We start from the raw sequence: 13,343 nt of genomic DNA, 5'->3' as shown, positions 1-13,343 counted from the left end.
TGAGGGGACAGAGAAAGTGGATCGAACTTCAGGGGATAGGGAAGGACTGGTGGAACCCCTAGATGTCAGGGGCTTCACATGGACGACTTAAATGGAACCCACCTCCCCTGCTGTTCCCTCCCTCACCATTAGGGAGGTCTCATGATATATGGTTTTGTTAATGAAGAGCCTTTGATATGCTCCACAGGGAAGCCCATGGCCACCATAGGTGGGAGTCCTAGTGTTGCAGGAGCAGATCTGTGTATGGCCCTAGTATCTCCTGGGTCCCATTTGATCCATGAGACTCTCATCATTTGTAGTAGGTTGGGCCTCTCCCCAGGGTTGAGAATAAAAAATTCTTTTATGACTCTTCCTTATTCATGAAAAAAGAGAAATGTAAATTTATACTTGCCAACAACTCATCTCCCGAGGTCCCCAAAGCTCTGACGAAGGGCAGGGCCCCAGCCCGGTGCTGTAAAGAATGATGCCAAGGCTCTGCAATTCCACCTCAGGGCCATAGTACTCATGGCCCAAGACGATTTCTGAGGCATAATGGGGAGAAGGGGTGTTCCACGAAGGTGCTCAGGTTATGGCCTTTGGAAAATGTGGTGCCAAAGCCAAAGTTGGCTATTTTTATATTATAGTTGGCATCAAGAACAATGTTTGGAACTTCAGATCCTGGAGGATGGTCTTTTCACGGGCAGTACTACAAGGCACATACTATTTTCCAGAACATGCCTAGGGCCTCCTTCTTCATGCAGTCATGGCGGAATATTTGGTAAAATGCTTTACTGTCCTGGCACGTTCAACAACTGAGCACAGAGTGCCCACAGTGTCAGTGCTTCCAAGGAACTTGCTAATGTTCAGATGATTCAAGGCCTTCATGACTTCGACCTATCTGTATAGACTCTGGAGGGGGAAGGAGCTCTGTTGAACTTTTTTGAGGGGATATTCATGGCCATCTGGGGCCCAGTGAGAATATCCCAGGCACCTTTGCCTTGTTGAGCTACCAGGGATGACCCTCTTGAGAAGTCTATAATTTCTAATCAGGATTTCCTCGTCACAGAGGTAGACACTGGGCCCTGCCCCGGTGATCTCCTCATTACACTAACTGCAAAACCTTACCAGGAACACAAACTAATAACACTATCTATACAAACCATGCTAACTAGCGATACTAACGCTGCCGGAGTCACTCCAGAATTTGTGGGTGACCCATATGGTCACTAAAGTCCCAGTAACAGTATGCCTGGCCAACTACTTTGTGGCTGCACCTGGGTACTGGGTGACATCACCAGGAGTCACCTTTCCCAATCTCTGGCTCTAATACCAACCGTCCCTCGGTGTTGGAGACATCGTCAGGTGGGCTTTCCTTCAAGGTGACAAGACTGCACCAACAGTCCCAACCTCCCAACGGAAATAAACTCCCACTCCCTGCCAGGTTCTAACCTGAATGCTTTACTCTGTGCACCGGATTGGTCACATGCCCAGACCTGAGCCAGTCGCTGAGGGAAGGGAGGACAGGCTCTGCCGATTGGCCAAGTGGAGGTCATGTGACCACCGTCTCTAACTAAACTTGGCAGGCTCTTCTGTGTTGCGTTACCAGGTAGGAGCTGGTGTGACGTCTGAGAGAGCAAGGTCAGGGCCGGGCCTCTGCGTTCTTTAGGTGCCATATGAATGGCCATGCTCATGTCCTCCACACCCCCTGGTTTTTATATACATAGAATCCTTCCCTATCTTTTCCCCTGGCTTCCTTCGCAGGCTCTATTTCACCCACACCAAAAGGAACAAGACTTCCTGTCTAAAGATGGAGGCGGGATTCCCTACCGACTTCAAGGCCTGCTCCTCAGGGTGTCGTCAGATAATCACCAGACGTTCACTGAGAAGTTTCTCTGTGTCAGGTCCTGTCAGGGTGCTGGCCCAGGGATAGGCGGGACTAACAGGGTTCAGTCCTCCAGAAGCTGACAAATACGTGTTAAAGGTGAATGTGGTCTCCACAGTTGGCTCTAGTGTCCAGGCTTGAGCATCACAGGTGTCCGGTTCACATGGCAAACATTTGGGTAGGGTTAAGTCAAGTCCAGGCTATGTTGTTCTAGGCTATAGGAGCATCCCAGCTTGGCCCCCTGCTGTCCTGCAATCCTAGCGACTTGGAAGGCTGGGCTTGGGCAAAACACTATCATCTCTCCTCGCATTCAACAGTTCCTTTCACTGTCAGAAAAACACAAGCGGTTCTGAGCTGGTTAAGGGGGACTGCTGGACGGTCAGAAGGGTATTGCTCTCAACCCTGCTTAAAGCACCAGAAATGTTGATCACATGCCAGGCCCTGTTCTGATTCATGTACACGTGCCCATTCATTTCATCTTTCCTTTTCCCTGCTGTCAGGGAAAAACTCTGAATGATTCCACAATCTGGAGTTATTGTGTTTTACAGCAGAAGACACACAGTTCACTGGAGCAAATCACCCAGGCCAGAGGGTGTGTAAAGAGCCAGGTTCCAGCCTGCCTGCACCTGCTGCTCTCTCACTCTCCATCCTGCTCCATGCTCCATTTTTATGTTCCAGCAGGGGCTGAAGCCAGTGGTTTAATTGGTACAGCTTGTCCTTACACCAACACACCCCTACACAAGTCACAACACTCTCTTAAGTATCCAAAATCTATTAGTTAAGTAGTAAAGCCCAGTGGCTATTAGGGGTTCCAATAAAGTTATGAAATATTCATAATATATTTTTTTGAAACCCAAGAAATTACAACTTAACATGAGTTAAAGGACAATAGGACAGTTAATTTTATTCTGGAAATGCTAAACAGGTATGGAAACAGATGGTTCAGTGAGATTGAGAAGTATTTTTGAATCAACATCTTTAAAATGCTTACAGACAGTTTATTTTTTGAATTGTCGCATTGCATATTTTATTCTACAATGGAATGATAAAAACTCTGCTGCTCTTACATCCTTTGCATTGTTCTTTTCTCATTCTCAAAATCAAGGTGTAGAAAAAAATGTAATTTCTAGTTTAAGGATTTGTGTCCACTACCTTCTTCTGTGGATCTATTTGGGTGGGTGAGTGGAGGGAGGGTGATTGGTGGGGTCACCTCTATGGTTTATCTTACAAGGGTACAAGTGAATCTTTCTAAAAGCAGAGTATGAATGCCTTAATAACTAAGAAAATGACACAAAGGCTATGCTAACCAATTTGATGAGAGTATTTTGAATTGTATATGAAAACACCACACTGTACCCCGTGATTCATTAATGTACACGGCTATGATTTAATAAAAAAAAGTTAAATATGCAAAAAAAAAGAAGTAGAGTTAGAATTCCCTACTTTTCAAGGTGCTAGTCTCCGTGTGTGGTTTGTTGATATCATATATGCTTATCAATCTCATACATATCTATCCATCCTTAGGTAATGTATATTGTTGTTTTATATTTGGTATAATTATATCCATGGCATCCTACCACATGTTCAGTTTTTAGAGGAAGCTTGCAGAATATTTTAATGATGTACAAATTTCATTATAGAATGATGCAATGAAGACTAAATTAAACTATATGCAGAAAAACTCTACTGTCAGCTCCAATTTTCCTGTAAGGAAAATTTTAATGTGTTTCTTCTCAACAGAGAAGGCTGAGCTTTGATGGATGGAAACAAGGCCATGACCATTTTAGAGCTGTATAGACTTTAATCATTATTTAATTTATAAATTTTAAAAGAGAATTTTTGTACCAGGGATTCAAAGGATTCTGGTGTCATAACCCAATAATCTGAAGCTTTTGCCATATATATAAAGAGTCAGTAAAGGCTGGATCAAATAATCTAGAAATGAAATATATCATTCAGCTCAGTTAATCAAACTAGTATACATAGAGCAACAACTGAACATATATTTGAGAATGATATCAATATTTTTTAACATTAGAACTTTTACAAAAGAAAGGGGCATATATTTTGGTACTACCAGTGGAAATGTACAAGTGTTACTGGTAGTACTCAAACAAATACCAATTTCTAAGTTCTAGGAGGAGATTGTGAGAAAAGATTAATCATAATCAATGACAAACTTCTCTTCTGATCATGTTACAAATTCATCAAGTAAAGCCCTCCAGGTGGCATAATGAGTGGCCAATCTGTGAATATTTTTGTATACTTTATGGCTATCAAAGGGAGCAAAGATAAATGATTTTACATTGTAATACAAATATACATGCATATACAAGCATATGCACTCATACATGTGTGTCTATCTGTGAGAAAGAGAAAGAAAAAGAGGGAATGTTTGTAGTAGCCGAACAGTCAAATAGGTACACAAATACATCTGTGTGTATATTTAGATTAGCATACGCTTTATTTATTTTTACTAAGTAATAATGTTACAATTGCTTTTTTATATGACATTAGATTTGTTTTTCCCTGGCGTATTAATGGTACAAAGGATTTACATTTAAATAAATTAACTTCAAGGGAGAAAACAGTCCTAAAAATAAATAAAACCAAAAGTATTGCTTTGAGTAGAATTCTGTATTTTATTTCCATGTGTTTCTTTAATTAATAAAAATTTTACTATTGCAAATAATATTTTATCCATGAAAATTTGAATAAATTGTGTCTCTATGTATGTCCCATGTTCCTGACAGGAGTTTTAAAAATAAATTCATCTAATAATAGAAATCATTAACTTCTGAAATGTTAATCTTTTTTATTACTGATCTAAGGGCAAATCTCAAAATTCTTTTTAAATTATGCTCTAAATATTTTTACAAGATCTCCCTCTTCTGGCCACAATAGTTATTTCATTTCTTTTTATCTACAGCAGTCTTAAAATCTGCTGCAAAGTTAGGGCAAAGCTAATTTATACTAATCTGGCATCGAAGAGATAAATAGACAGGCACTCTTTAAAAATGAAAAACAGGAAGCTCTTTTCAGTATCTCTGATACACATACTGTTCTATTAAAGTCTGTTTATCTAATTTCATTTAAGTTTTCTGCCTCACTGATAGTCTGAGGATTCATATGCCAAGCTTGGTAATAAGTTAATAAATGAATTGAATGCTTGAGGTGTTCCAGATGGACTTAAATTGCAAATGCTGTCATTCACAAAAGAGACCGAGCTCACACAGCTGGAAAGCCAGCTTCCAAAGGCAAACTTACCTGTGCTCTTGAAGGTGCAGTGGAGGTGAGAAGCAACCTCCATAAATGCCCTTTCAGAACTTAAATTTCCCTCTCACATGTTCAAACCTGATTGAAAACAATAAAATGTAGCTAAGAAATATTCACAAATGAAGGACAATAAATACCCTGCAACTTGCACAATAATAACATACTAAAAACAGTTTTAAACTATGTGTGTGTGGCACTATCACATTTATTAGTCTATTTTGATCATTAGATTTAATTTTATAGAATTTCAGAGAAACACACATGGAAAATTTTGTGGGAACTATTTTTGTTAAAAAGCATATCGTTTTGATGCACTAAAATCTCCAGTAGTGATTCGTGATAAGTTTCTCCCTTCAAGAAAATTTGACCAAGTAATGACAATCAAAAACAAATATATGGTACAACATAATCAGTGCTCTCAAGAAATGTACGGTTCAGACTAATCTTGGGTTACATTAACAAATCTCAGCAAGTTTGGATTCCCTTGAAATTATACTCAATTTGATTTTACACATAATTTCAGTTTTTCAGGTGGCAAGGTTTATAGTTTTCATCAAATACTCAAAGACGTCAGTAAGCCCTAAATTTAAGAACAACTGAGCAAGATAAGCCAATAATTACGAATTACATAATGTTGGATATTTTAAATTACCAGTGTGACAAGACTAGAATGGTAACAAAATATACATAAGAGAAAAAGTCCCCAAGAAATGGCAACATATGCTCTGAATCTTGAAGCTCAAGAAGTTTGTCAGAAAGTAAAGAAAGAGAAAAGGCTTCAGAATGTCTCCAGAATAGAGAGAAAAGCAATGTTGTGGAACAGAACCTAGCATCATCATTGAAGAAAATGTCCTTTGCTGTGACTACACTAAAAATTCACAGCGAAGAGTTTAGTTTGTTGCCCTCATTGCTGTGCTTCCTAAATCTAGAAAAGCACTTAGTACATAGTACTGAGGTCTATAGGTATTTTTTCATTCAAAAAATGTGACTAAGTTTAAATGATAAGGAAAGATAATGAAAGTTCTTGAGAACTTCACGAAGAATTTTGGCCTCTGTGCATTGATATTCACTAATTAATATAAAGTCATTGGAGGTTTCTTGGACTTTTTATTTCATTCTGTTCTTATTGTGATTGTAATGGAAGTATATAAGATTTACGCTTTATATTGAGAACAGTGTTAATCGTGTAGGCAGGTACTGGATCCTAGGAAAGTAATAATAGGTCATCAGTTAAAACATCAGTAGGGTTGAGGCAGCAATAGAAGGAAAATAGGAAAATAAATTTTTTAAGTATTCTAAAAACAATTAGAATTTTAGATAAAAGATGAAATTGAAAAGAAAGGATGAGAAAAGGAGTAGTTGAGAATAAGTCTCAGATTTTTTTGGCTCAGACGTCTGTGTAGATACTATTCTATACAATTATAAAAATAAAAGCCAAATTTAAAAAATGAAGCCTTGTTTGCATGACAAAATGTAAGCCACTTGCGATGTCATGGGCATGTATGAGGCCTGACAATTAGGTCCCTGAACTCAGCCTAGAAAAAGTGCATTGAAGGATAGACTGAAACTCCGGCATCAAAGGTAAGCAAAGAGATGCATAGCTCTTTTTCTAGAAGGAGTCAGTGAACTTAATTGTCTGACCTCGTAAGTGAAGAGGAAGAAAGACTGCTAAAATTTGCAAAAAGGTTGAGAATTTTTTAGTAAATAGATTGAGTTTGGAGAATGTATATGATGTAGCTATGATCTTAAAAATGCTAGATGACTAACATGGCACTAAATGTTGGTTGATGGGTACAACCAAGATTTCTAGCATCAGCTATTATTACATAAGTTAAAATTAGAGTTGTAGCCGCATATTATATGTATGAGAATAGATGGCAGGAGGGACCACATAGAGTTTACATTATTCTCTGTTATCTGATATTTATAAACAGTTCTTGCCTTAGAATATCTCTACACAGCAGTACCCATAACTCAGTGGGTAGGGTGCCGGCCATACCCTACCCTGTATATGGCCGGCACCCTACCCACTGAGGCTGGAAGGTTCAAACCTGGCCGGGGCCAGCTAAAACAACAATTATAACTTCAACAACAACAACAAAAAAAAATAGCCAGGCCTTGTGGCAGGCACCTATAGTCCCAGCTACTTGGGAGACTGAGGCAAGAGAATCACTTAAGCCTAAAAGTTTGAGGTTACTGTGAGCTGTGACACCACGGCACTCTACCAAGGGTGACAAAGTGAGACTCTGTGTCAATAATAATGATAATAATAATATCCCTATTTAATTATGAAAAGTCTGAAATGTCAACAATAAAAAATGCTTATTTTCCAAAATCCTTTATAAAAATTCAGATCACAGTGGGTCACATAGTAAATGTAATTGTCTATTTGCAATGTACAGTATTATTTTTCCATTTTTTTCTTTTCTTTTTTTTTTTTTTTGAGACAGAGCCTCAAGCTGTCTCCCCCAGTAGAGTGATGTGCCATCACAGCTCACAACAACCTCAAACTCGTGGGCTTACACGATTCTCTTGCCTCTGCCTCCCAAGTAGCTGGACTACAGGTGCCTGCCACAATGCATGGCTATTTTTTGGTTCTAGTTGTCATTGTTTGGAGAGCTTGGGCTGGATTGAACCCACCAGCTCTGGTGTATGTGGCTGGTGCCCTAGCTGCTTGAGTTACAGACGCGGAGCCTATTTTTACATTTTTCATCATATAATAAATGCATCATTTTGGTGATTCTGTACCACACATTCCTCATCGAAACTTTTAGAGTTAATGAGAAAATTTAAGGAGATAAATTATACCCCACAAGTGTGGCATATAATTTTAGGTATCATCTAGAAAACTCTCCAAACTTTAAGTAGATATTGACATATCTCAACTTCATATATAAAGGCACATTTAATGAGTTATAAAATAGTTTTTTCTAAAAAAATAATTGAAGACCATCTAAATTATTAATTTACTGAAAAAAACATATAGCCATGTTATACTTAGCTCACTTGAAAGCATACTATAAATAACAAATCATAATTTAATCTATTTTTTGTTTCACTGCGAATATAAACTTAAAATGCTCATTTAGCTTTCTATAAAGCAACCAATATTTACAACTCATTCTGACATAGCCAAATCAACAACAACTTGGATAATTAGAATTTTGGAGTCACACTAACAATTTATTTTTCTGCAATCGATCAAATTAACTACACTACATTTCAAAGAGCCAAAAATAACTGAAATTTAGTTCTTTTCATTATGTAGCTTCCACACAAAATTGATCATTCTGTTGAGGCAGCTGGACAAGGGAAGGGTGACTGAGCAGAGCAGAACTGCATTAATCCCAATAATAACTATTTAGAATTCTCAAGCAGGGATTAATTTTGGGAGAAACAAAGAGAAGTATGTTTCTGAAAGAGACATAATTTCATTCTACTCTAAAATACAGGCATATGCAGAGTGTGATATGGTAAAACATATTGAACTTCTATTCCCCAGTGACTCACTAAGCCGGTTGATCATGTGTACCAAATATAGCACATTTCTTCAACCCTGTTACCACGTGTTAACATCTTCCCTGCCCTGCCACCTTCCCTAGATTTACATCCCTGTTCTATCCCAGGCAAACCCTACTCCTGAAAAACAACCTTCCTCTTTGTCGTAACAAGGACCTTTTAGATGCTCATTTCGTCTTCTCTTTCGAACTTCTTCCCTGTAACTATTGCTCCCCTGCATATCGCCTGACCTCTCTGGTTACAGTCCACACTCTCGCACTTGGAGCTGCAGCAAGGACAGCTCCAGTGTGATTTAATCCTAGCCTTAGGGAGTGGGACGATTCGAATGGTTCTAATCTAAGGATGCATTATCAACATCTAAGTACCTCTTGCCCATCAACTTTGAATCATGTGATATAAATTTCAACAAAGGAAACTCCAGGAGATTTTGCTTACAGGATGATAAAAAGGCTTAATTTTCAATGTTTGCTGAAAAGGAGCTACCCTTGAAGATCTAAAACAAGTTTTCCTCATATAGCCATTTTCGTGTAAGATATTGATAGATAATTTAACTAGATCAAGCCACAAGCACTCCGGATAAAGAATGCTTACTTACAGAGAGAATATCGATTATGTAAAGTACATCTGGGAGTGATTGCATTAGTACTGATACCAACCTTTAAATTATAGCCAAATATTCTAAATATCTAACCAAACACATAGCTCAATAAAACAACCATGAAAACTAGAAACTCCAGATATGTAAATTATTTTAGTGTACCTAGTCAGATAAGAAACTGATCTTATATTTTTGCAAAAATTATATTATACCTATTTTTGCCTATGGTAAATTACCCATATTTAATGACCAAGGAAGTTTTATGTATGCTTATATCTAGTATATTCAAATATATACTATGTCCAAAAACATATCAATTAAGATTGATCAATTTATATGACTTCTGGCAATAATATCAGTATCTCCATAGTTAACAAGAATCTAGGGAAAAATCAGAATAGAGGTTAGCATGATTTTTTAAATTCATTAATTATATATACCTTGATATTATTAATAGTCTAGATAGAATTAGCTTCTAATTATTCACAAATAATTTATACCAAATAACAAGCTAATTTTGACTTGTGCTTTATAATTGTTTATTTTTTCCTCTCTCAGTCTTATTAGGTAGGGATTCTGTCTCTCCTTAAATCTTTGCTAATACTCATTTTTTAAAATTGTTTTATATATTTCATGTAGGAGGACAATGGCTAGCAAACATACAAAAAAGTTCTCATTGTCCCTAATTATTAGAGAAATGCAAATCAAAACCATATCGTCTAACCCCAGTAACAATGGCCCACATCACAAAAGCTCAAAACTGGAGATGCTGGCATGGATATGGAGAGAAAGGAACACATATACACTGCTGGTGGGACTGCAAAGTAATACAACCTTTTTGGAAGGAAGTATGGAGAACTCTCAAGGAACTTAAGCTAGACCTTCCATTTGATCCTGCAATAGCATTACTGGTCATCTACCCAGAAGAAAAAAAATCCTTTTATCATAAGGACACTTGCACTAGACTATTTATTGCAGCTCAATTTAGAATCGCCAAAATGTGGAAGTAGCCTAAATGCCCACCAACCCAGGAATGTATTAACAAGCTGTGATATATGTATACCATGGAATATTATTCAGCCATTAAAAATATGGAGACTTTATATCCTTCATATTAACCTGGATGGAAGTGGAACACATTATTTTTAGTAAAGCATCATAAAAATGTGGAAGCATGAATCCTATGTACTCAATTTTGATATGAGGACAATTAATGACCTAGGACATGGTGGGGGAAGGGCAGAGCAGAGAGAGGGAGATAGAGGGAGGGAGGGGAGTAGGGGAAAGGAAGAGCAGAGAGAGGGAAGGAGGGAGAGGGTAGGAGAATGAAGAGCAGAGAGAGGAAAGGGGGAAGAGAGATGGAGGGCTCAGTGTGTGACACAACTTTTGGGGGCAAGATACAAGTATTAGAGGGACTTTACCTAACAAATGTAATCAGTATAACCTGGTTTCTTGTATCCTCAATGAATCTCCAACAACAATAATAATAAAACAAGAAATTAGAAGTAATCATTGGGTAGCACTAGTAGCCATTTTATAATAACAATGAACAGTATGATGGTGTTTCAAGCTTGTACTTGCACTCCAAGCTTCCCAAAGATAAATAAATAACTCCAAATGTCTTATATGCCAGGCAATGTGGTCAGTATACATACATATGCTCCATTTTTTGATCAAGATTTGCTAAATATCAGCTGGGCATGGTGACTCACACCTCTAATCCTAGCACTCTGGGAAGACAAGGCAGGTGGATTGCTTGAGCTCATGAGTTCAAGACCAGTCTATACAAGCAAGACCCTGTCTCTACTAAAAATACAAAAACCGAGGCAAGAGGATCATTTGAGTCAAAGCATTGGAGGTTGCTATGAACTACAATGATGCCATGGCACTCTACGCAGGATGAAAGCTTGAGACTCTGTCTTAAAAACAAACAAACAAACAAACACATGCACAAAAAAAGATTTGCTAATACGAGTGAAGGGTTTTAAGTTTTCAAATCTATTTGAATCTTGGTTTAATATTCATATTTAAAATAAAGTTAAAAATATCTAATGAAGGTAAAGTTACTGTTTCTCCAGTAACAGGATTGCAGAATCAAATGGAAGGCTGACTTTTAGTTCATTTATGGTCAACTACAATTTGAACTTGACCTTCGAATTGAAAATAGTGTAAGGTAAACATTTGTACCTTTATATTAATTTGAAACTAAGAAAAACAACTTTTGAGGCAAGTAAATAATAAAAAAAGGACAGTAAGGACTAAAAAAATCTAATTAAGAATTAAGAATAATACTAAAGATATATGGAATGCACAATGCACTTCCCTTATTATGTACTTAGTTTTCAGTAATGGTTAATTCTCTTTCTACTTACCTGTCTGTATTATACAGGGTATTATGTAGGAAATGTGTGATTTCCTTAAGTACTGAGTTTGACATTTGATATCTCTGACATTTCACTTTGACACTTCTCATTTTATTTTTATTGTGAAGATGCATCCTCATTTTTTCAAATGCATGCTTTGGCCTATGATTATCTTTCAAAATTTTGTAGGAAATATTTTTGAAAAACATAGACAAGTTAATCATTTATAAATTTTTGAATAAGAGTTTCGTTGTGGAACCAATGGACATATAGTTCAAAATATTGATGAAGTGTTTGGGAAGGATGTGGCTAATGAATGCATAGTATATCATGGTTTGAGAAGTTCTGTTCTGGTGATTTTAATTTTGAAAATGACCCAGGTGGATGATCGGAGACCAGTTAGATTATAACAAGCTGAAAGCTGTAGTGAAAGTCAATCCATCTCAATCTGCACGTGAATTAGCAGCAAGCTTTGATGTTGCTATCCAACAATATCAGACCCTTTGAAACAAATCAGGAAGGTAAAGAACCTGGATAGATGAGTTCCACATGAATTAAAGGAGCATCAGAAAAGAAATCATCTTGCAGAATGCCTTTCTTTGGGGCCATATCCTAAAGGAAAACCATTTCTGTGCTGTATTGTTTGCATGTGATAAAAATGAATTCTTTTTGATAATCGCAAGTGTTTTGGCACAGAAAAAGATAAAGTTCTGAAGTACAGTCCAAAACCAAATATTCATCAAGAAAAGCTAATGATGTCTGTTTGGTTGTCCAACTCTGGTATCCCCTATGGTTTCATGAAACCTGGTTAAGTGACTACAGTGGATGTCTACTGCAACCAGTTGGATGACACGATGAGGATGCTTGCAATAAAGCAGCCAAGATGGGGCAATAGAGAAAGGGCAATCCTCTTGAAAGACAAGGCTTGACAGCATATCATACAAACAATGCTGCTCAAACTATAGACGCTGGACTTGGACCTCTCTGTCATCCACTATATATGTTAGAACTTACACCAACTATCTCCTGTTCCAGGCTTTGGACCACTTTTTGCAAGAAAAAATATTCAATTTCTGATGAGCTGTGGAAAATGCCTTTTGTGATTTCATTGGCACTTGCTCTCCAGCCTTTTCTTCCTGCTGGGATAAACTGACTACCACTAAGAGGGTAAAACTTAGTTCAGATTCTATAGTTCAGGTACATAGTTTGATTAATTAGACTGTTTCTTGTTTGAGATGTAATAAACTAAGCTTTTGATTCAAAATTATACATCTCATATCTAATGATATATCCTGCCTCTCCAATAACAACTCTAATTGGAGCATAGACTATTTTTTGTTCCATGCATAAGAACTTCCGATAACCCTTGGTTTTATTAATACCCTCAGTCAGATACTCAAACTCCACATAATCTTATTATTTTTAAGTAGAAAAAAAATCCTATGTATAAGTTTAGGACATAGACATTAATATAGATATATTTGGAGATAAGCATATTGTTCTTAGTGTTTCAAAATCTCTTCCCTAAGTAAATATACCATAATTTTATAAACATGCTTTCTCTTTTCATTGCACTTCTCATTATTGTGTGTGGTAGCACAGTAAGTTGAAGGTGTGTGACAAATCAGTATCAAGCAATTCTATTGGTACCATTTTTCCAAAAGCCGTGAGCTGTTGGGGGTAGGGAAGTACCATGAACAATACCCATAAAAATGGGGAACCAATA

Source organism: Otolemur garnettii, unplaced genomic scaffold (assembly GCF_000181295.1).
Source record: "Otolemur garnettii isolate 467f Iridium unplaced genomic scaffold, OtoGar3 scaffold00036, whole genome shotgun sequence".
In the NCBI taxonomy this organism is placed as follows: domain Eukaryota; kingdom Metazoa; phylum Chordata; class Mammalia; order Primates; family Galagidae; genus Otolemur; species Otolemur garnettii.
Note: the sequence above shows the minus strand (reverse complement) of the source record.